This window comes from Dama dama, chromosome 28 (genome assembly GCF_033118175.1).
Source record: "Dama dama isolate Ldn47 chromosome 28, ASM3311817v1, whole genome shotgun sequence".
Taxonomy (NCBI): Eukaryota; Metazoa; Chordata; class Mammalia; order Artiodactyla; family Cervidae; genus Dama; species Dama dama.
This window is the reverse complement of record NC_083708.1, coordinates 50,681,084-50,706,519: the sequence shown is the minus strand read 5'-3', so window position 1 is coordinate 50,706,519 and position 25,436 is coordinate 50,681,084. Positions and strand designations below refer to the sequence as shown.

General features: G+C 36.6%; 1 protein-coding gene across 4 annotated transcripts in view; it reads right to left on the bottom strand.

Annotated features, from left to right (window-relative positions):
• Window positions 1-25,436, bottom strand: part of MMS22L (MMS22 like, DNA repair protein) — a 124,365-nt gene that overhangs the window by 56,154 nt on the left and 42,775 nt on the right. The gene's annotated exons all lie outside the window — the stretch shown is intronic.

Here is a 25,436-nt window from a genome sequence, read left to right as displayed (position 1 = left end):
AACCCAAATGTTCCTGTCACAGTGAAATCTGCTCTATAATTTACCTTAATGGACTAGGTGTATCAATAAATATTGAAAATGTCCACTCTTTTTTTTCCTTTCCATTTAAATCAAATCCAATTCTATGTCAACAGATTGTACCAATGTATAATTACAATAGCTAATGCAATGGGAAAAGTAGTGTTCCTTGATAAATATTTTTTCTAAAACCTCTTAGGCATTCTGCATCTTCAATATTTCTCTTACATTCAAGAAATGTAGTAAATTACAAAACAAGACACCACTGACCATTGCCAATTGTGATAATGGATCTGATAAACCTCATCATCAGTCCTACTAACTGACCAGGTTTTCAGGTTTCAAAACTCAGTCAAGCAAAAGAGTTAAAAAGTACCTAGGGATGTAGAAGAAAGAATGTGTGCTCAGATGCTCAGTCGTGTCCAACTCTTTGTGACCCCCATGGACTGTAGCCTGCCAGGCTCCTCTGTCCATGGGATTCTCCAGGCAAGAATACTGGAGTGGGTTGTCATTCCCTTCTCCAGGGGATTTTCCCGACCCAGGGATCAAACCCGCATCTCCCGGGTCTCCTGCATTTGCAGGCGGATTCTTTACCACTGAGCCACTTGGGAAGCCAATGAGAAAAAAATATTCTTTATCAAAAATATAACCAAACTCAAACAGGAGTAACAGCTTAATCACTAATATAATGCAAATCCTGGGGCAGACACGCTTTAGAAGTCTACAAACCCCTTGAAATTATGTGTAAAGTTTTGTGTAGACATATTTTTGTGATGATAAAGACTATACGTTTCACAAGACTTTTAAAAAGGGTTTGCTTCAAATGAATGAAACCCACTAATTAATCCTGTTTCCCACTAAATGTTTCCTATAGATTTCCAACCCTGACTCCTCTTCCCCCTCCTTTTCATTTCTACCCTCTGTTCTTCCCCTGTCTTCAACAACCTACCTGTAACCTGTGTATCAAATGTCTAACTTTGAAAGTTTCATCTGAATTCTATACAGAAAAAGCAGTTACTAGTCAACGAATAAGATCAATTATCAAAATAAATAAATGTATAAGCTTCTTTGGAACAAACCTGCATGTTAACAAGCCCATTCATTCCTTAGTTTTAATTTTGTAGTTATTTCAGATGCTTAGTTACACATGCATTTCTTTCTGGAGACCCCATTTGCCACCTTTAGGACAGTTCTTTAAAAGGGAGGAAAAGATAGAAGGGGAAAAAGTTTTTGCTAAAAGATTACTCCTTTTGTCAACAACCTGTGAGGGTTACTATGAAGCTCCATTACTAGGGTTGAGAGCCTCAAAGGCTTTTGTTACATCACTAATTTTTTTTTTGCAAGGCTTCAGCATATGAGCTGATTTATCTGGTTCTGCATGCTTGAGGCCTGATACATGCTATTTGTACATGGCAGGTTTCATCTGTGTAGCATAATTGATAATATTTATCTGCACAACAAAAAAGCTCATCTCCTGACGCAAAAAAAAAAAAAAAAAAAAAAGTGCATAAACTGTGGTAAGCAATAGTAAAGAGGTGAATAAAGACTTACTATCTCTGATAAAATGGAACTAAACTACAGGAAAATCACCAATTGTGTATGAACGTGCAACAGGGCGAAAAGAGCAAATACAACACTGAAAAAGGAGGATTGGAAAGACCCTTGCTTACAGTGATAAAATAGAAGGGCTTTGTTACCATTCTGTGAATTTTAACCAGAAATGAGGAAAAAAACTAACTTACTTTAAACAAGAAAAGATGAAACTTTATGACCAAAGGAATATTTCAAAATAAACTTTAACATAGTTCCCATCGTTTATAACCAGCAGAAGAAAATTAACCCCTGAAATTTACTTTCACGGGGAAAAAATGTTTAGATTTTTGTTGCTGTGGTTCTTAATTGAAAAGCCTTTGATAAAGCTTAATGTCTTTAAAGGAAAGTAACTTTAGAGAACATAGAAATGAAAAGGTAACCAAATGTAAAACCGCTTTCCTTTCAGAAATATAATCAGCCTAAAAGCATCTGTGTAAAATATTCTGAAAGGAAAGCACATCCTACATATTCTAATAACAAGGTTATTTCCAAATTTCTAACAGATGATATATAACACAATTCTTTTGCAAAAAAATCAGTATTTTTCTTTGTGAAGAAGGTACACATCAAGTTAAGAGTTTGCTCCTGTAATTCATCATCTTTCAGAACCTGAGGTTACGTTAGGCTTCAATCACCCCCTATCCTACTGTTCTCAGCATTTGGTAATATAGATAGTAAAGCTAATTTTCTGTCATTCAGGAAGAACTGTTGGATCACTAAACTTGTATCATCATCACCTCTGAAACACAGTAAAAATCACTGTTAGAACCAATGGTTTATTAGGTCGAACCCACCATCAACAATGTCAACTCTGCCTGGTCGTGTTAACAGGAAAATGTTTTACGAGTTCCACCACTGGGCATCAATTTAACTTCTAGCACCAGCTATGCTGTAAAACCGTGAACGTAATTTATATGGTGACCTGCGTGTGTGGGAAGCAATATCTAGGTGAAACTTCTCACAGTCTGACAAAATGCTTTGATTTGCACCATTCAGATGATTGAGCAAAAAGAGTTTAAGCAATCACCACCGATAGCCTTTATCTCCAAATGCACTAAAAATTTATTACTCTATGAGTACAACCTATTGCTTCAGAGCTAGGCTTGATAGAATAGAAATGATTGGATAAATATTACATTTTCAACTGGTACACATCTTGTCCATTAGGTTTAAATATTGGACAAGCTATGTGTTTAAGATAAACATCAGTCTTGGCTGATTCCATCACACAGTACATTTAGAAAACCTCCAAATGTTTCCATAGTAACATTTTTGTGCTTACACATAGCTGAGGATACATGTTCGCTGCCAATTAGGAGAAAGTAAATGGAGAGACCGCTGAACTCTTCTTAAACAGTGTACCTTCGTCTTTTACTTAGCACTTAATACAGCCGACAGTATTTACACATCTATTGCTGTGCATGTGTCAACCAAATAATCACTCAAGTAGGAATGAACATAAATACATTGCTCACTTACCTTTCCTAAATACAAGTTTACAATTCAGGCCTTCTTAGAAATTTTAAACTAGCCTAGCTTTCATACTCCACATGGCTTTTCCAGTAGCTACTTCCATGCATGAAGGGAAAGGTATTTACCTGGCAACCTCTATCCACCTGCCCAAGATTTAGACACCTTTAAAAATGGCAAAGGGTGTTTCTGATCTATAGGTGCAGAGCAAAGCTGTCATGATTACTGCACCACAGCTTTTAAATATCCTTTCTAGCGGCATGGGAGGGATCCCACGCACATAATCTTCAATGCCTCTGGGTTCTTGAGCAACTATAGTAGCCTTGACTAGTGTGATTAACTCAGTGTTACGTGCTACTATGTTCTAATTTGGTTTGCTTAGATACTGTATGGTAAATAGTATCTCTACTTGGTGGTGAAAAAAGTTGACTTAGGTTAAATGACTTGATCAATAAGTAACAGAAGTGGAACAGGTGTGTCTGATTCCAAATCATTTTCCTCTATAAGCCATACTGAAGATCCCTAGTCAAGATGAGACTGCAGTAATTAAAATCTTACACCTGAAGTTTTCAATAAGTGCTTAATAAAATAGTAAAACAAAATTTGAACACACACAAGATTATTTATAATTGGTATATCTTTATTATACTCCTAATCACCAGTCTTTATTCACTGAAGAAATATACTAATAATCAAGGGATCACCAGGCAAAATGACTACTGGTTATTAACTCTGGTAGTTGAACTCTTTAATTAAGGTTTCCAGCCTTGCTTTCATGCATTCTGTTTGCCATGTTAAAAATAATAATAACTGCAGTGTGCAGAACGGATATAAAACAAAAACTTAGTATTTAGAAACAGATCATCCTATATTCCCATACACAAAGCCATTTGTTATGGTACAACTAGAGACTTAAGCATTTAACCTGGACTGTCTAGCAAGATCTTTTAAACTGTTTTTCTTATCTTGTTCTTCACAATTAGAAACTAGAAAATCCCACCTGTCTAGAAAGAAAAAAAAAAGAAGGTTGTCTCTTCTAGGGTTAACAGATGCTTTTTGTAAGATTTTAGGTAAGATTAACCTTTTGCTCGCAATAGGACTGGTTATTGGTTTTATTTTTTTTAGTGTCTTTAACTCAGGTAAAAATCAATATAGAGCGAGACAAAGGGCTCTAGAGGGTCTGGCTACACCAGCTTTGGGTTTGGCTCTTGCACAATTCTACAACACGCTGAAGCTGGGAAGGATTAGCCTGTTGTGTTGAGTAAACCGATGATACTCAATAAACAGCTTCTGTTGTAAACCCCTTAGGACGTGCAAAGCCACACTAGTTGGCAACAGACCAGATAAGCTGCAGAACCAGCTGTAATCTCATTTAGACCTGAGCTGATCCTCCTGTCCTTTCATTCCACAGGATCAAAGCAAAGCACTGAGGAGGCAGCTGTCTTGTAGCGGCTCCGCGAGCCGGATGCAGCAAGCACTTCATAAATTCCACTCCTTGAAGCAAGTCTCTACCTAATCTACCCAGAGCTAGGACAATCAATGAATTTCTGAATTCATTAGGCTGATTATTACAGGGTAACCATTTTCTCTTTGGAGAAATGTGATGACTGTCTGCCAACTGTACAAAGCGGCTCCTGTTTCTGCCCTTGCTTTTTTCTTGAGGGGCCCAAAATGCCTCCCACAACAGTAAATAAAAATGGCTTAAAATTTACTTAACTCATTATCTTTAATACATATTAACAAGCAAACAATAGATGATGCCAAATTCCTCCAGCTGTCATAGCTGACCATCATTCAAACGCATCCAAGCTTTAACAGTGGTCCGTAATTCCACGTTCAGTGACATGGGGGCAGGGAAGGCCAACCCTTACTGTCATACAATACCATATGTCAGCCAAAAGTAACATTCAGAAAGAATTTATAGAAAAGATTTCTGAAGTTTGTTAGAAAATATCATTTAACACTTATGTAACTTTTCTATAAAACAGCACAACTTTTAAAGCATTCCAAAGTGTGAAGTATTTCAAATAAGTGTTTCTTCCCTTTGGACAGAACGGACACCACAATATCTCATTTTACTGGAAATTTCCTTTAATAGAAATCTAAATTTCAAGTAACGGTTCTTTAAAAAGTAGTCATCATCCCCAAATTTAAAAGGATACTAACTGGATTCATAATGGGCTCGGAAGAGAAGGTTGTGGGTCTCAGATGACTCTGCATAGTAAACATGAAAGAAGTGAAAGCCCAAACAGATGGGCATGGCTACATATAAAACATCAGCATTAAAAAAAAATCAACTAATAATCTAATGCTGAAAGCCAAGAGTTGAGGGAAACCCTATGAAACATCTAGTCAGAGAGTTGGCACAATTTTTTTGGTAGCTATTTCAGCCTTGCAGACCACATACAGTCACCTGTTCCTGCTATTTTAGAGTTTAAGCAACGTAAAAACCATTGTGAGCTCAACGGCTGTACAAAAGCCGTCCATGGGCCAGACTTGGTGGGCAACACCTTGGTTCACCAACCCTCTCTGGTCCAAATTACTCACTTTACAGGTGAGAACACAGAGCCTCAAGAACATGAGTTCTTTTTCTAACTGTCAGCATCGCAGTTCAGATCTACTGAACCCCACTCTGGGGTTTTTCTATTGCTTCCCGACATTTACTCCAACACTGCTTCCGGGGGGCGGGGGGCGGGGGATGGTGTGAAGAATCTACTGTACTTGAGAAACATCTGAGAAAGGCTGACCAAGAACAAACCGGGACTTCTCAATCCACGCAGTGCACCCAGTGATCACACAGTGACTGAGTCAATCATTTCCAAGCAACAAATTCTGCATCGAATGCTCTGCCTCTCTCCAATCCATTCTTCAGACATAAAAAGGTCTCATTTAACATAATCACATAATAACAGCAAAAGTAATAAATATCAAAACCTTAACTCTTCTAATATTTGCAAAATCCAGATCTTGGTAATAATAACACCACGATAGGAAAGCGCAAAACTGTATAATTATACTTTAATTGTATTGTGAGGCATGCATTAATCACAAAGTTTAAGTACCAAGGATAGAATTATAATAATTCTGTAAAACAAATTTAAGCTAGCTAAGTAGGTCAGAACCACTAACATGCAACAGGAGACCTCTGGGAATTTACCAGTTAATGGCTATTTATGTGCAAATGAGTGCCCTCCAACCCTCCAAAATCCTGTGTAGCTGAAGGGTATTTCTGTTAACCAGGAGCACTGCTTAACTGCCGAGGCATAAATTAAACCATTTTATTGGAATGATTTTTAATTCCTCGACTTTCCTCTTACCACATTCCCTGCTACCTTTCTAGAAGCACAATTTACAGAACATATCTAAAGTAAGAAGAAAAAAAGAGGTGGCAAGAGAGTTTTCAAAACTGGTCTCTCCTATCATCTACATGCGCATGTACACTATGCCTTCAGTAAAATTAAAACATTCCATACACATCTTCTAAAAGAAATTCACACTCTCAAAAAACTACAAGTTTCAATACAACTCTAGACTAACACATCTTACAATGAATTAAAATAAATTCTGTTCTATAGCCTTATATTTTTATCTTACAGAGGACAAAGAAATTCAATAACAGTTTGCATATACCATAATTTTTTTCACAACAGTCAAATGATATACTTTCAAGGTATACTCTAGGGGGTGGGACGTTAGCTTTTTCCTGTTTCTTTAAAACAACCCCTTACTGCCTCTAAAGAAAGTGAAGCATTTGGGTGGGGGGGGAAAGACAGAATAAAATTTCTCAGTGTGACATAAATACCGTTAAAAGAAACCACTGAATAGCCATTATCAGGACCATGCCAAACTTACTCAAATACAGAAGTAGCATAAGTTAGCTACTAACTTCTATATTTATTGTGTGGAATAACTGTTATCTAAATTAGTCTATTAATATAGCAGCAATTTTAAAATTTCAGTTTGTGCTAGCACTCCCTTTCTCTCCCATCATTAGCCGACAAATAAAATACAACCTAATGCTAAGTAAAAGAGAGACCAAGGTAAGACACAGTATCTTAAAAATTACAGTATTTTATAGCAGAGGTAAAACCTCAGCAATTCAAGCTAGAGGCAAAAAAAATACAATACTTGTGGGAACTCTCTATTTTAAACATACAACTAATAAAAGTTTGTGGTAAACTTCTTCCAAGAGATAAGAAAAAATGTTCCACTCATCTTTTCATAATTGAATTTTCCAGGGTTGTAAGTAAATTATAGCAGAGCAGATGATTATATCAAGTTTGCTTCTGATGAGTATGCTTTGAGAACTGGATTTGGAGAGCGATCATCAAAGGTGTCAAGCCCTCCACTGGACGATTGTGTTTGCATGTGAAACAAAGAACAGAAGACTCCAGCCTAACACCATGTTACACTTAAATGCATAATATGCATGAGTCATAGAAATTAAGATGCATTTATAGCCTGAAAACATAATTTCATTACAACTGTCTGCTTTTAGGAAGAAAAATATTAAGTACAAAAGATAAAATTCTCACCCAAACGTGACCATCTGTTAAAAGTCATCGCCCTGCTTCAAAAGGGAACTCTCAAAAGCTGTATGTACTGTAAGGACTCTCTTGGATCCACCCCCCGCCCCCCCCCGCCCCCCGGCCCCAATATTTCTATCCTTTTTGGATAGGGATAAACAGCGTTCATGCCAATCTTCCAGTCACAGGCAGATTTTCTGTCAGATCTCCGTGTGCCCAGCACCGCCCTAAGGCTTAATTAACCCTGCCCAGAGATAAACAGGAGCTTCTCTGATTGCAGAGACAACAGATACATAGCCAGCCTGCTGAAAAAGTATCAAAATTAAGAGGTAGGTCTCATATTTGGACAATTCCCTTCAAAACTACATAAGAACATCACACAAGGAAGAGAACTGTGCAGGTACTATATAGAAGTCATTGAAAATTACAACCTCTGCATTTACATGGCTGAAATACCAGATGAAATAACATATTAAAGGTTTTTTTTTTTTTACATCCTTAGGGTAATGAGATCAATACCATCAATGAAGGAAATCACAGACCACAGAACAAATGAAAAATTTCAGCAGTCTAGAAGAAGTCGCTAAACCTAAAATGTCCATAATAGCTCAAAATGTTGCTTGAATATTATTGCCTGATTACACAGCCCCAGCCTGGGTCATCAGATCATTCCTTTCCATTATTCCCTCTATCTTTTAGTCATGACTTCAAAACTAATGCTCTTTGCTACCATACTGCATTTTTAAATCGCTTTTATTTTTTAAAATATATTTTTATATTACCAGCTTAAAAAAACAACAAAAAAACCCACCCACAATAGCTTTCTACTTAGATTCCTTAACTTTTTAATCCATCATGACAGAACCATCAAAGACTTACTGCGCAACATCATATGTTAGGCACTTTAGCTGGATATCTAGTGCTGAAAATAAAAATACAAGTAACACAAATCCCTCGCCCTCAAAAAGTATCCCTCCAGTGAAGAGGATGGACAAAGACAGATGATGGTGTTTCAAGTGAAAACACAAGAAGGCACAAGGGAAGAAGCCACTTGCTGGCTGGGTATCCACGTACCTTTCACCCACTCAGCCTACTTAGTTAAAATTTGTTAATTCTTCAAAGTTTTATTCCCTGCACAGGAAAACGAGAACTCAAACTGACTAAAGCTCCTTACATACTAGAAGCTTTCATCAGATATTCTGTTTAGTAATGAACTCTGACTTGGCTATTATGCCTCTATCTTAAAAAAAAATAAAAAATAACCTATGCAAAGTACCAACCTAAGTATTTATTAACTTATTTTTAAGTTAACTAAAAACCACCAACTACTGGCCAAAGTAAAAATATTTGATAGTATTTGCAGTGCTATAAGTTGGTGCTAAAGACAAGTGTTTCCTTATGTCATTCTTTTTTTGTATTTTTATTTTGTGCATGCTACATGAAACAGGGGGATAAAAACAGCTGTACATAAGTAGAATACAAAAATGAAGCCAATTAAGTAAAATTTAGTTTAATCATGTTCAGTTCAGTCACTCAGTTGTGTCCGATTCTTGCAACCCCATGGACTGCAGCACACCAGGCCTCCCTGTCCAACACCAACTCCTGGAGTTAACTCAACTCATGACCATTGAGTAGGTGATGCCATCCAACCATCTTATCCTCTGTTATCCCCTTCTTCTCCTGCCTTCAATCTTTCCCAGCATCAGGGTCTTTTCATATGAGTCAGTTCTTTGCATCAGGTGGCCAAACTACTGGAGTTTCAGCTTCAACATCAGTCTTTCCAATGAATATTCAAGAACTTATTTCCTTTAGGATGGGCTGGTTGGAGCTCCTTGCAGTCCAAGGGACTCTCAAGAGTCTTCTCCAACACCACAGTTCAAAAGCATCAATTTTCCGTGCTCAGCTTTCTTTATAGTCCAACTCTCACATCCATACATGACTACTGGAAAAACCATAGCCTTGACTAGATAAGACATTTGTTGGCAAAGTAATGTAAAACTGCTTTTTAATGTGCTGTCTAGGTTGGTCATAACTTTTCTTCCAAGGAGTATGTGCCTTTTAATTTCATGGCTACAGTCACCATCTGCAGTGATTTTGGAGCCCAAAAAATAAAGTCAATGTTTCCACTGTTAAATCATATTTCCATTTATCAACTCGAAAAAGAAAAGCAAATTTACCACCAAATATTAAAGCATTCAACATATAATTGATAGATTCTGAAACACTGAAGTAAGCTAATCCAAGCCTTTACCCTTCAGGTGAAAGAACCTGAAACATGGATGTCAGCCTGAGGTCCCACCGAAGTTACAGTACTAAAAGATCTTACTATCATTTCACATCCCATCTCAATTTGCTTCTCCACTGAAATTTACTGTATTCTTAAACCAGCAGTCTCACCCCTAAAATGTAAATACTGTATCGATGAATATTTGAGGACATATACAACATATTTAATATGCAAGATTACAGGTGAACACCAACAGGGAGCGATTTGAACTTTTTTCACTAACTTGGAAACTTTGTATTAAATATGAAAAGAACTGAAACAAGAGTGTGTAAAGGATCTCTAACTTCTGTGATTCCAAAATAAAAGGTGTAAAAGAGAAGTAACGTATGAAAATTTAACCTTTTTTTGTTCTCTCTCTGTTGTCAGCATCATTATTCCAATGGGAATAAATATATCCATCTGCTATGGACTGAACTATATCTTACCAGATTCACATACTAGGAAGTAATTAAAGTTAAGTGCAGTTATAAGGTTGGGGCCCTGACCCAACAGAATTAGCATCCTTGAAGGAAGAGACACCAGAGTCGCCAATAATGTACCCGCAGGTAAAAGTCACGTGAGAAGACAGGGAGAAGCCCCTCTCGCTAGTAAAAGAACTCTCACCAGAAATGAGCAATGCTAGTACCTCGATCTCAGACTTTCAACCTTCGGAACTGACAGCAAATAAACTTCGCTCACTTAAGTGAGCTAGTCAGTCTGTAGCATTTTGTTACGGCAACTTGAACAGACTAAGACATCATCTGTCCAAAGTTTTTTAAAAGGTTATATATTTAAATGATACAAGCTTCCAGTGCCTACTAGTCCTAACCTAAATGAAAAATGTAGGAGAGCATCCAAAAAGATAAGACATATGACTTATGACTATGTCATGATATGAGATATGACTATATCAGTCCATATGAAAATGGGAAAACAGAACCATGTTTACGATCTCTAAAGCAGGCAAGATGGACTTGTCTTGCCCGGGAAACCGGGCTATATAATTACATCTTGTCACAAAACTCACACTGTAATGTTAATTCTGAATAGCCTGGACCATCAGTTTGGCCCTACCGAACTACCAAACCTACCATTTCACATGTGTAATCTTCAAAATATAAGAAAACACCATTCATATACTGGATCAGACTGATGGTTCAGACCTTTTAGAAATCTGGAAAAGAGCAACTGTGGAGATATAAAAATGTGGAACCATTAAACGGCTGGTTCCCACTACACTGCAGCTCTGCAAGTTAGGATACAGCTTCACGCGCCCAGAACACTTGTTAGTTCAGTGCTGACACAGAAAGTATCCGAGAAATGTATGCTGAATTGCACTGGAATTCCTCCCAGAAAACCAATAGAAAAAAAACTGTCAACTGTTAAATATGTGTATGTATATATACATAAATATTTTTAAAAGATTATGACACTTATGTACATAAAAGCCTTAAAACTTCTATATATCCAAAAGGAAATGTAAAATGCACATTTCAATGCATTTGAAACATACAGGATGTTCCTAAAGTTGATGTATTTAAGCCATTATATGTAATTTGCTATGGTAAATTATTATTAAAAATCAAACAAGGTTCCTTATTGAGAGGTCATTAGAACAATATCTCATTCAGTGTTACAGACTCAAAGAAAAGTTCATTTTATAATAAAATTTCTTTACTCTCCACTGGAATAAGAAAAATTACTTTTCTTTCCCCACTTTTTCCTGAGGACCTTCCTCTCAAAGCTTGCCATCATTTTATTTAAACCTGGAATGGTGGTTGCCTGGGCCAGACATAAAACTGTTTTCCATCCCTTCACTATTCTATCCTGGAGTCTTTATTTCTTGAACCCAAGATGTTCCTTGTTCTTGGTTAAATCCTTTGTTTTCCTGTAGGACATTTTCTCTGACAGTGTATCTCAAAAGTATAAAACCAAAAGAAAATAGATAGTGGCACAGTTGTACACAGCATCTCTGGTATGACAGCATTTATGTAAACTTTTGAAGATGTACAATGCCAATACTACATATTGGTTTTAGATTCTATTTTGTCACATTAAATTAATATTAAAGTATGCTGTCCTGAAAAGATCAAAAGTTTATAGAACATTTAAAGAGGTGGGAAGAAAAGATACATTAAGGTTTCGGAGAATGGGAATAGGAAGAAAATAGACGTCAGAAAAAAGAAACGCAGAAAAATGTATCAATGACATAGTGCTGTTATTAAAAATTCACCAAAGACCATTCCATATGCTTATAAGTGGCTAAGTTATTTTTATTAATAGAGGAAGTATGTTCAAGATGTCAAAAACCATATGAAAAACTTTTGAACAAATATCTACCTAAGCACAAGCTGCTCAACACTTATAATCTAATTTTTCTGCCACCAATCAGCTATGAGACACAGTATGAATGACTTACTGCCAAATAATCACATATAGTATTCCGTACGGGGCAATCTCAGAGAAAATTCTGTAAGTGATGTAGAAGAGTTTTAAGAAGAGTCTCTTCAACACTTGTGTATCGATCACTGTTATTTCTTTGTTTATTTGCCGGCTTCACTACACTGTGGGGCACTTGAGAGCAGCGATCTGTTTTCAGCATCTGTTTCCTCCAACACCAGCACAACGTCTGCCGCAGCAGGTACTTTCCGGGCACTCAGTAAAGGAGGACTGAATGAAAAATATAGTTATTCTGTTTCATGCAAAGAATGAAACAAAGAATGTTTGATGCAAAGGCACAAAACTAATACAGTCAAAATTCTCTAAGTTGTAAGAAAAAAAGAGGGGAAGGGAGACACTACGAAGAAAGAATAATTTCTGCTTTCACTTTAAACATAAATAGCATTTTTTTCAGGGAATAAAATTGAACTGATTGTAAAAATCTTGGAGTGGGAAACTCTGTCTTAAATTTACTTGTAGTGTAATACCTTCTTTCACCTCAGTTCTCTGAAACCAGTGGATAAGCAGTAATGGTAATAAAAGCAATCATCGCTTAGGTACTCTTAGACATTTGACTTACGTTATCTCTTTTGGGCTTCAAACCAGTTCTTTTATATTATTGCACACATTTTACAGATTCGAAAAATTGAGGTTCAAAGAGATTACACGACTTGCTGAAGATTAAAGTGAAAGAAAAGTGGCAGAGCCAGAATTAAAATTCACATCTGCAACCTTTGAAAAAAATACAGTAATATTTTTTACTATAAGCAAAAGACATAATTCCACGTGTGATTCACAGAAATTAAAATGAGTGAAGTGGAAACGTGCTCTGCTGGTTTTGATGCTTGATATATTGACTCACAGAATTGAACTACAACTAATATCCTGAATAAACTGAGCAACCTAAATTTTCAACCAGGATCTTGAAAAATCAGATAGAGGTACAAGAGCCAAGCAAACTTAAAATCACCTATAACTCCTAAACGTTCACAGGGGTTAAATAAAGTTTATTATACAAAAAGAAACTATGAAGTCTTATACAATATGTGTATCTAGAGAGATGCCTTTGATATCCCTTTCATTAAAAAAAAAAAAACAAAAAAAACTCAAGTTGTAGAAATTTCCAAGGTATAATCTAATCCCACTTAAAATAATAGGTGGTAAAAGAGGCAGTATGGATAAAAGGAAAAGCAACAGCAGTTTAGAAGAACATTCCACAAAATGTTCACAGTACTCCCCTTTATGGCAGGTAGTTGTAGGAGGGGAATGACTTTTATTTTCTACAGCATACAACTGTACATTATTTATATTCTTTAAAGGATACGTGAATTTTGATAATCTAAAAATAATACAGAGAAGCACTAAAAACCCTCTCTAGAGGCTTTGAGTGCTTAAGTTATATTGAAAACTTTACAAACTCTACAAGTTTTCTATCTCTGTAGTTTTCTATAGAACTATAGTTTGGCTCCAAAGGACAAAATCTTAATTTTTCTAGTCTAAGGTTTTCTACTACTAGTTGAAAATTTGCTTCTATAGAATGTATTGAATTATGTATTTTTTCTTGTCTGGTTGGTGGTGCTACCTAACCATTCTCATCCTCTGCCATCCCCTTTTCCTTTTGCCTTCAATCTGTGTAAATATAAACCTCGAATATAATTATATCATGGCTCCCAGTTCAGTCTCTCAGTCATGTCTGACTCTTTGTGACCCCATGGACTGCATGCAGCACGCCAGGCTTCCCTGTCCATCACCAACTCCTGGAGTTTGCTCCAACTCATGTCCATCGAGTCGGTGACGCCATCCAACCATGTCATCCTCTGTCGTCCCCTTCTCCCATCTCCCAACTAAGAAACAAAACAAAGCTATGTCTAAGGCTCTACATTTTAAACCTAACTGTTTAAAAAGTATCTTCCACGTGTAATCAAACAAGTCCATAGAGATCAAAGTCCCATTTACAATGTTGAGAGTGGCACTTTGAGAGTTGTGCAGTGCACAATTTGCACAACAGTTCTTAAGAACCCTACCAAGAAACTCAAAGAGACATTCATCACAACTTTGCATCTATTAGAGAAGGCTTCAAACACTGTAAGTTTTTACCAGTAAGTAAACTATGAGAATATTGTGAAACCACCAAAAATAACGCAGATGTCACTGACATGGAAAGTGATTAATGATACATTAAGTGAAAAAAAGCAGGCCACTAAACAGTATGTAACCCCATTTTTTCACTCTAAATTTTATGTCATAAACATAATAGCCTAACACTGATTTTTTTTTTTTAAATCACAACTGCAGGAATAAAATGAAACAAAAGTATTTTACATCATAGGGTTATTCTGGGTTTTGCTTTTTTTTTTTTTTAAATCATTTGACTTATAGGAAAAAACTTTTTCTTCCATCCCATCCCCTCCTTAGGAAGGAGATTTATGCAACATAAGCTACATAATCAAGAGCATTTTTCACTTAGTATTGATATTTTTATCAGGTACCTTGGAAACTGTGCTAACACTGGTTGGTAGTCTGAATTAGACTTTGAAGATTGTTAGTAAAGTGTTGTTATTTATAAAAATACATAATTGAGAGAGAAACAAACCCAACTGAGGCCCCTGAATGAAAATTACTACAAGAAGAGTATACTGGGCTTTCTTGCTCTGGGTAGATTCATTTCCTAAATGCACTAACTCTTGATTAACTAGAAAATTCTTGAACAACCGATTTCTCAATAATAATGTTTTTTAAAGCAATTTACTATTACGTATGCTCTAAAATAGCCTTTTCCTTTGCCTCCTATCACGGGCAGCTTTTCATCACCAAAGAGTTCCAAATTCCTGGAAATCTATCAAGGATGCTCTTTTCTTCCTTATCTTTTATACTGGTTTCCAGGAAAACTGCCGGTAGGAGGCAGCAACGGCTGGTGGCAACGGCAGCGGCCTCACTCTGCACAGTAGTTAGCTGCTGGCTTCATTCTTCTGTCATTATAGAAGCAAGATGACACTGTTCTCTAATCCAGCCAAAGCTGATAAGTACCATCAACCTGTCACTTCCTACATTTCAAATTCTAACATCACAGCATCAAAGAGTTTTTACATTTCGATTTCTTTTGCTGGCAGCAGCCGGTAGCCTCTCATTCTCCCACGGTGTTCTAATGCTGCATTTGCACACCGGGGTTACTCCCAGACTGAATAGCAGGTCATCCCCTGCTCACTGAGCTCATCTGTGGCCCATGTGCCAGGCAATTTAGATCCAATCAGCCCTTATTTAGCTCAAGAGTAATGAGCAGCATAGTGACACAGACTTAAGCCTGACCCTCAGGATACTGCTCATCAAGCTGTAAAACTGTGACAAAATCATTCATCTTCCACCCGCTGGCAAGAAATAATACTCGCACTCACTGTATTACTTTTCAAGATAAAAAAAAAAAAAAAAAGTCCTGAATTTTCATGATGTGAGACATTAATTTGCAGAAAGCTGAATTCCCTTAAACCCCCCTGTTGCTATGAGCTCACCAGGGGGAAATAGGCCTTAGGAGACTGAAATGGAATAAAGAAAATTGCTCTAGCTTTCTTTTCATTTTAAATAAGCCTTAAATCTGACAAGAGATATCCTAAAGAGAGAAAAATATATATCTTGTAAGGTAAAGAAGAAACAATCGAAATTAAGAGTTCCAAAGGCTAGTTTCACTCCTTATAGTTGTTCTCAATTTTGTTAAAATATAAATAAAATTTGAAACAGAGCAATTACTAACTCTTCTCCACAAGGGAGATGGTGAAAGGTAAGGAATTGTTCCTTACAGGCCATATGATGGCAAAAGTAAATCCGTATCATAAAACAAAAATGTATTCTGATGTTTTCTAAGAAACACATCTTAAAATAACTTTAGGGGAATTATCAGAAGATGGTGAGGATACCTAGGAACATTTTAAAACTATAATAAATCTACTTTTACACAATTTATAGTGCCTTCTGAGGTCTTATTAATCTAAAAAGAATGGGATAATTAAGAGATCAGTTTCCTTCTCTGACACATCACATCATTAAAAAACAGTGAGTGGTTTACTGTACTACACTTATTGAACGTAAATGCTTAAATTACTACTCGCTTCCTCACTTGTTTCTTCTGAGCACTTCCCTTTTAAAGCCAAAAGCCACAACAGTAGTTTATCTCCCGAGTTTCTTAAGACTGGGTCCGCCTACTGAAATCATAATTTCAGGTCTTTTTATCCATCCCACAGTTGGAAACAAGTTAACTTCAGCAAGCCCATCACAAATGGGATTTACCAGTCTTCGATATATTTATTGTAACAACTTTTCTTTGTTTTAAGAAACATAGCCCTGGGTGGTGCCATGAAAGAGCACAGTAGCAAAGGCCTTCCTATAAGCCTACTGAATTTCATCCAAAGCTTCAAAGATCCGGGTGGTCCAAACACCTGTAATGAACCATGGAGTTCAGAAAAGGAATCACAGGCATATAAGACTGGGGAAAGTAACTTTCATGTTATCCCAGCATCTTTTGTTTTATTGCCATTTTGCTAAAGAGAAATATCCCAGTGCTTGGTATAGAAAATAATCATGGCACTCCTATTCCCTGAGCTTTCAAAAGAACGAAATGTTTCCTTTCCCAGAGTGTATTCCTTTTGCCCTTGTCCCTTTTTACCCTAATGTTTATCACAATTTGTTTCAGTGTTCTTATGCCACTGTTACCTTCCTTTTCCTAATTATGAGAGGTGGAATTTACTGCTTTCATTCAAACTTTGCAAACAACTATGAATCAGAAGTCATAAAGATCCATTCATCTACTTCTTGAAAGTAATCTTGAAAAAAATTCTATAAAGTTCTACTCACTTCTCTACTTTTATAATTTTGGAGATGAAGCTAAATATTAGATCTGACCTAGGTTATAACTGGAGATTACATCAGGGGCACAGCAAACAGAAAAAAATAGAAGATTAAGAAAAGTGGCTAAGACTGAGAAGTTCATGGACACGTTGATACCTTTTTCTTGTACCAAGGCTTCTGAAATTCACGCAGCTGTGCTTTGCTGTTAGTCTTATTTTCTTACATTGTGCTGCAGTCACTCAACAGGCCCTTTCAATAAGGAATCTTCCACTCCAGGGAACTGCTTTAAATTATTTTATCAAGTATTTCCTCCATTCCATTATTTCAGTTCCCTCTTCCAAATATTTAATACCTTGCTTCCAACCCAATCCAAATACAGATGATCTCTACTTTTACATTCAAAGTGTTCCTGTGGACCCAGCCTCAATGGAGAGGTTCTGGAGACCCTCAAAAGCAAGGGAAAAGCTCAAAGGCCCACTTGCTCCACCTGTTTCCATATTTTAGTGGGAGAATAGTTTTGGTTATTAAAAAAATGGTCCCAAATTTTCAGCTAGGGTAGATATGAGTTTCATTTTTCTATAACATCAAAAACCTTCCAATTAACTGAGAAGAATGGACTCCTGTCATTCTTCTGCAAGTCCCTCCTGCCCAATGGTGCTTAGAAGAAAAAAAGCACAGAGTTGAAATTCAGATTATGTATTAAATCCATTAAACCCATAGCCTGGCTGCACAGATACTGCTCTCTACATTCATGTGGATACTGGCAAGAATTGTTGGATAAGCAGGTAAAATCTGGGGACAAGTATAAATCATTATCAAATAACACTGAATGGTTGAAACAATAAAATAAAAATGATGAAAAGGTGATGGATAAACATGTAAAGTACCTTTCTATTTTCTCAGTCTGTCTTTCATGTAATAAATACACGAGTTCATATCATACACACTGCACTTAACTGGTTTACAGATGTACGCCAAGTGCCTGCCTACAATAATGCGTTATCACTACAGGCACTCACAAATATTAGCTGGATTTGCTGAATAATTTGTTTGATGTATCCTCTGTAGGAAAAAAAAAATACAAAGTAGAAAGCAATAAAGAGCATTTGAGAGAAAGTGTTAAGGAAATTTCAAGAAAAGTGAGATTATTTAAGACTGGATACATGGACAAGCATATGTTTCAAGAGAAGTTTGGAATAAAGGATAACACTGCTGACATAAAAATGAAGAAAACGTAAATGAATACAACAAACATGCCGAGAGATTATCATGGTCAGGCGTCTGGGGAGGCACAGCATCTCGGGCAGCGCTGCCCGAGAGCTCTGCTGCTGCCTACCACAGCCGTCACTAACAACGAACAGCCCCTGAGCACCCGGGAAGAAACCAGTGCACCGGAGGCACTGTATGTCACATTATATTCATTAACTTAAACTGTCACACACAGGCAGTGTGTATGGACAGCAGAGACCTAAGCAGATATTCATACACATCCTATAAAGTAAGGGCTATTTTACAAACTTGCAACTGAAGCTTAGAAAAGGCTAAGGAGCTTCTCAAGATTGCACTGTTGGTAAGCAGAGGAGGGACGATTTGATCTCAGGTTTACTGACCCTAAAACTCCTGCTTCTTATACTATGCTGCAATAGAAAGAACACACAAACACTTCCTTAACACGCAGAAGAAAAAAAGCACAACTTACGGGTGGGGTTTGTCCACTACCGCCTGAAATCCTGACTTCTCCCACGTACAACGCTCCTACCTGAAGCTCACTGATCCCATCTCTAGCCCCGATGTAGGTACTACCACCTTCTCAAATCACCTTTTCCTTTCCCCAGATCCCTCTAAATAAGTCTTCTGAGGTTTTTCCCCTTTCTTTTCCTGTACTCTGCCACCCCATCTCTTTGCCTACTGTAACCAACACTGACCATTTCTGACTTATGATCTTAACAACTGCTTTCACTTCTTGAATTTAACCCTTTTCTAATCATTGGTTATCACATATCTGCAGCCCATTCAGTCCTCAGATCTAGCTCTGCTGTCCCGGCCATTCTCTAATCTGAATCCTCAACTGGTTTTGACAGGAAGATGTAACAGTAAAAAAGATTTGGGAGATATCTTGGTAATTAATAGTTTCATTTGATCAAATGAGAACCACAAGAAAAAGGTACAGAAATAAAGTAAAGTCAGACTGTGGATAACTTCAAAAACTGCGATAAGGAATTAGACATTACATTTTCTTTGTGTCTTATCAGGTTGTCATTAAAGGTGTTAAAGAATGACATAGCAGAATTGCTCTCCAACAAGATAAATATGGCAAGAATATGAGATGAGCAGAAGCAACAAATGAAAAAACAGATATATAGGACTTCATTAAAATTTTATAAAATTTATGCTACAAAAGATGTGAAGAAAGTGAAACGGGACTTCCCCAGCAGTCCAGTGGTTAAAACTCCACCTTTCAATGCAGGAGGCTCGGATTCGAATCTGGGTTGGGGAACTAAGATTCCACACGCCACATGGTGTGGCCAAAAAATTAAAAAAAAAAAAGAAAGAAAATTAAAAGATAACTCATAAAATGGGAGAAAATATTTGTGTATCATATCTGATGAGGGATTTGTATCTAAATATACTAAGAATTCTTATAATTCAGTAACAAAAAGACAAATAATTTAAAAATAGACACAGGGTCCAAATAGATTATTTCTTGAAATAAGACATAATGATCAATAAGCACATGAAAAAAATGGCCAGAATACTGGAGTGGGTAGCCTTTCCCTTCTCCAGGGGATCTTCCCAACCCAGGGATCAAACCCAAGTCACCCGCATTGCAGGCAGATTCTTTACCAGCTGAGTCGCAAGGGAAGCCCAAGAATACTGGAGTGGGTAGCCTATCCCTTTCTCCAGCGGATCCTTCCCAACCCAGGAATTGAACTGGGGTCTCCTGCATTGCAGGTGGATTCCTTACCAACTGAGCTATCCACTTCGTAAAAGGTATTATATTAGGAATGGGTTAAGAACCATCCAAGTCCACACACACACAAACACGTGAGCACGCTGAGGCTGCCAGGCATAAAGTGTAGCCCAAAGAAATGAACACATCATGGCCTCTTTTGTAAACAGCGATAATGATAATAAAAGCAACACCCATTTATTGAACAATTACTAATATGCCAGGCACTATGTCACTGCTTCACATTACTAGGGTTACACTATATTTAACCCTTAAAATAACCCGGTGAGGTTTGTGCTGTTATCCTAATTTTACTAATAAGGCTGAAATTTGGACACATAACTTTTCCCTTATAATACTTTAAAACAATCACTTTGTACTTATACAAGGAGAACGCATACCTATTAATAGATCTAGTTGGGGATTAAATAAATGACCCAAATATTAACTCTTATACATGAAAAATTAAGTAAATAGCATATGTTTCAGCAAAACACACACACACAAATTTCCAAGTTATTAGGGTAAGAGGTTTATATTACTCCATGAATTTATAAAATATGTAATATAAAAGGGCTATAGTAAACATGCTTTGTGCAATTCAAGCTTGGCAAAGAGTACATAAGCAAATAAAAAAGTTAATTCACAGTGTACATGTAAAAAACCTCATTATGGACTATTTAATGAAAAGAAATTCATACACTTTATATATTTCCACAATGTTAATACTAGTATATTCCCTTAGAGATGCTTATGCTTTCTCTGAAGCAATCAAAACTGGTGGATGGATCACTCTTAGTTAGCAACACAACTGTCTGATTTTTCAAATAAAAACTATAAATGTATTTTTCCATGGGACATACTCATGTGCTCCCTCTCTCAAATTATTAGAACACTGTCCTAAAAATCTGTATCAAATCAAATCAAAATCTTCATAAAGTATACAACTCATACACATAGTATAAATGATGTACCTATGTGTATATAAGACACACATACACATATATGTACATATACACAGATGTTCCTATATACACATGATGAAACAGCAGAACCCCAGATGTTCTGGGCAATCTGGGAAATGCTAATCAAACTGCAAATAAATAACACAAAATAATTTGATTATTTTAAAAAATCATATTGGTTTTAACTTGTTTTGTAGTAAACAATTCTTTAATAATTAAACGCTGTAACCCATTATACTAATAGAACACCCAATAACAAAAGGAGGAAAAGGCTTGCATACTGTCAACAGGTCTCTATTTTTTTCTGAAAAATCATGTAAATTATTTGGCGATCAGCACAAGAATATTTCCTTTTGAACTACCTCTTTCCTTGCCTAGAAAATCTCCAGTTATCTCCCAAAGGAAAGATTAAAGTAAAAATTCTTTTAGAATAAATGATGTCATACTAATAAAGATTAAAATACCTAGAACTATTGAGCATGGAAAATATCTGAGGAGAATGCTACACATAGTTCTCATATAATGTGTACAAAGACACACAAACACCCAAGCTAAACGTCAAAAAAGATATATAACAGATGAACTTGCAAGTTCGTGGAAAAAGAAGAAAAGAATGAAAAAATGTATGTATTTTCAAATGTATTTTGAAGCCAGGAAAAAGAATCAAACCTTTTAAGGAGTCGCACTTGAGCACATGCAATATCAAAAGCAGGTCATCTTCCCTTTTGAACTATTTCTTAGTCTGCACATTTGACATCTTAGACAAGTTTTCAGCTGCCTTTAGACTTCTTTGAAACTAGGCTCTAGTTTAATACAAAATAGGATGTCAGTTGATCAATATCCATTTGGCTTAAATTCATAAGTCCACAACCTCCCTTAAGTGGTAGAACAAACAGGTACAAAGCCTGAAAATTTATTGTTTCTTTTTAAACTCTGAATGATATTTGCAGATGCCAAAAGGCATTTTGAAATCACTCACCTCTACTTCAGTAAAAATGAAACAGGGGGATGGGGAGGAGGGAGAATCTCATGAGGCCTTGTATGTCAAGTTTTTGCCCAGAGCTAATTTTCAGAGCTGTGTTATAAAACCCTGAAAATGGAGGTTTATAATGGAAATGCTGACAGACCCTTAACTATAGCAGCATGAATGGATATAATTAAAGAAAAGCTTTTGGCTACACCTAACTCCACAAATGAAAGACTGCCATTTTTATATTAACCTCAAATAACAGCCAAGTGAGAACTAGAAATGTGATTCCAGAAAGGTAATGTGAAATGTTAAAGATGACTGCTAAAACTATTTGACATTCGGAGTTTTAAACATGGAGGCATTTAGTTAACACAACCAAGTCAGTATTTTCATAATGCTACTTAATCAGCAATAAAGAATGCTCTGGTGAGCCATCAGCTCCAGTTAGCTGAAAGTGGCATATGAAGTTATTATTTCTTAACAGCCTAGAGGGAGCCGCTTCTCTCTTTAATCAGTGATCTTAGTTCCTTCCTACCTATAATTTCACTGTCATACAGTTTTATAAAACTATTACCCAGTTCAACACACACACACACACACGCACATATCCTGCACACACATTTATGCAAGGACTGGGAGCTTACTCCCACCTGAATTACAAAACAGAAGAGATTGCTAAGGTAAAGTATTTCATTCTTTCCTTTGTCGGGGATGCAGTCAGGAATAAATATCATCAATCTATGTAACCCACCTTTCTCTATCTAAATCAAAATTCAAAGAATTTAGCTTTGTTCTTAAAAGAAAAAGAAAAGCTTGTGCTTTAATTTTTAACAACTATTCAAATTATTTTTGAACTTCCTAATAATATTAATAGTAAAAATATTATAGCATACCCAAAAGAGTCCTCTGGAAAGAACTTCACTGAAGTTCCAAATCTGGAGTTAAGAGATCAGGAACACATCTCCAAATGATCAAATACCTAGAGGACTTTTCTTGTGTTTCCCCTCCCTCCCTCCCTTCTTTTTTTTTTTCTTTTTAAGGTAAACAATCCTGAATGATCTCTGGGGCCCTTTCCCTGCAAATATCCCACACTAAAGCAAGTCTGTTTTGACAATATTTGCTTGGAAGTATTGAAAGTTGATGGAATAAAATAAAACCATGCAAGTCACAGTCCCTCTTATTATGTCCTGCACTCAGTCTCATTGAAGGGCTGTTGCAAGTTACTAGGCAAGCTTTAGAAACGTAAAAGATATAATGCTGTACCACGACAGCATTAATAATGACCTGCACATGACTACACCATCCTTATTCACACACTGACCTCATACTTCTGTTAAAACTGCTTGATAATGTTGGTGACAGAAAGTTGCACATGATTTCACATTCTCTTATAGCAATTGCTTTTGATCACAGTTGAAAAGTATAAAGCAAAACCAAACATAAACATTTCTACAAGGAATTAAATATTATCAGCATAAACATTTGTGTCCTTTTTTTTACTGGTTAGTCCTGTAGAGCACATACTCCTTGCCCCCTGTTCAAGATGACACCAAATTAACACACTCAAACCAGATCCAGTTTTGAAGAAATTCTTAATATCAATGTAAAGTTACTCTCCTTTTATATAATTGACAGTCTTCATTATGCCCTCTTGATTCCTACCTCTGTACTTCTGAACAGCGACCCTCACGGATTCAACAAAAATGCACTGTAGTGAACAGCTTACAAGGTACTTGCAAGCAATATTTTCCCAACACTCCTGGAACTGCTTTGGCTTTAATGCTAAAAACGTCTATTCCTTTGCCCAGGCTGCAGCATCACCGGGCTGGTTTAGACCAGTTCCCTCTTTTTCCTTCTTTCTTTTGTTTATTCAGACGAATATAAATAAAAAAACCAAAAATGGTACCGGAAATGTGGAAATCTCTAACTGTGCCCAAAAAGCACAGGGAAATACTGCTTACTACTTATTTAAAAACTGAACAAACAAAATGAATTTGGTACTTGGAAAAGTATAGCATCTGCTAATAGACTCTACTAGACTAAGAACAAACAAATGTATTTCATGGAGAAGATCCAGAACCAGTAAAAGCTTCCTCTAATGAAGTTGGCTTTTCATTTACTTATCTATCTATCTATCCGTCCATCTAAATATTTGATTCAGCTTATATCTAGGGATATGGGGATGATTATCTGATCAAGAACTAGAGTACATGAATATAGAAACTACAGAAAACCTAATGAGTGAAAACCCGTGAACTGATGTCTATGAACACACAGACCAATGTAAAGTAAATTAAGAAAATCATTAATAAATGAAATTGGTAATAAATAAATACCCAAAATTCAGAAATTTCATTAAGTTTAATATCTTTGAAAAAGATGCTACTTTTGTAATGTGCAACTAAGAAAAGGGAAGCAGTTTCTTCATTTAAGTTCAGACATGATTTTAAATAAAATTGTATTTCTATACCTAACTGCACTGAGTGTAGTGTCTAAGTTAAGAACATGAACTTCAAAGGTGAAACTGCTATGTGAAAAGAGCCTTAAAGGCAATAAACAGCATGACCACTGTTCTCACCCATTACTGTTTGGGTCTGAGTGCATCTGCACATTTGTATAAGTCACGTAGATCTGAGAACACTTAGGTTTTATATAGATGACTGGTGAACATCATCTACACAAAGCTTGCTGTAGAGCAATCCTTTCTCACTCTTAGAATATACTGCTTTAGCTGGGAGTATTTCATGTGTTTGGGGCTTCCCTGGTGGCTCAGTCGGTAAAGAACCCACCTGCAATGCAGGAGACCTCGGTTCGATCCCTGTGTGGGGAAGATCCCTCAGAGGAGGGCATGGCAACCCACTCTTGCATTCTTGCCTGGACAATCCCCAAGGACAGAGGAGCCTGGTGGGCTCTATAGTCCACAGGGTCACAAACAGCAGGACACGACTGAGTGATTAAGCACAGCTCATTTCATGTGTTTGAGGCTACAACTCTGCAGCAAACTATTTAAAGAAAATAACCTTTTTATTTAACGGTACAATGTGGCCAAAATCTCCTTAAGTACACCGAACTGTGTATGTTTCGATGACAGTCACCTCAGATTTGAGTTCATGGTCTTGCTTAGAATGTCTGAACTATCCCTCTGGATAATGTTTTTAGGAGAGGGAGAGAGGCAAGACGGGGCCAAGAGGCATGGCTCCTGGACTGCACCAGAGCTGAGTTTTGTAAGCTTGCATGTAAGCTTTCTTTCAAAGAAGCACTGTTTAAAAACTACTGATTTATACTACACTGCAGTAAAACTTGCTTTAACTGCTCTCTTTACAACAGAATTTCATGAGTATGTCAAAAGGAAGACTTTAACATAGAATCAACACAGGTAATGATATAAAACAAATTAATACAT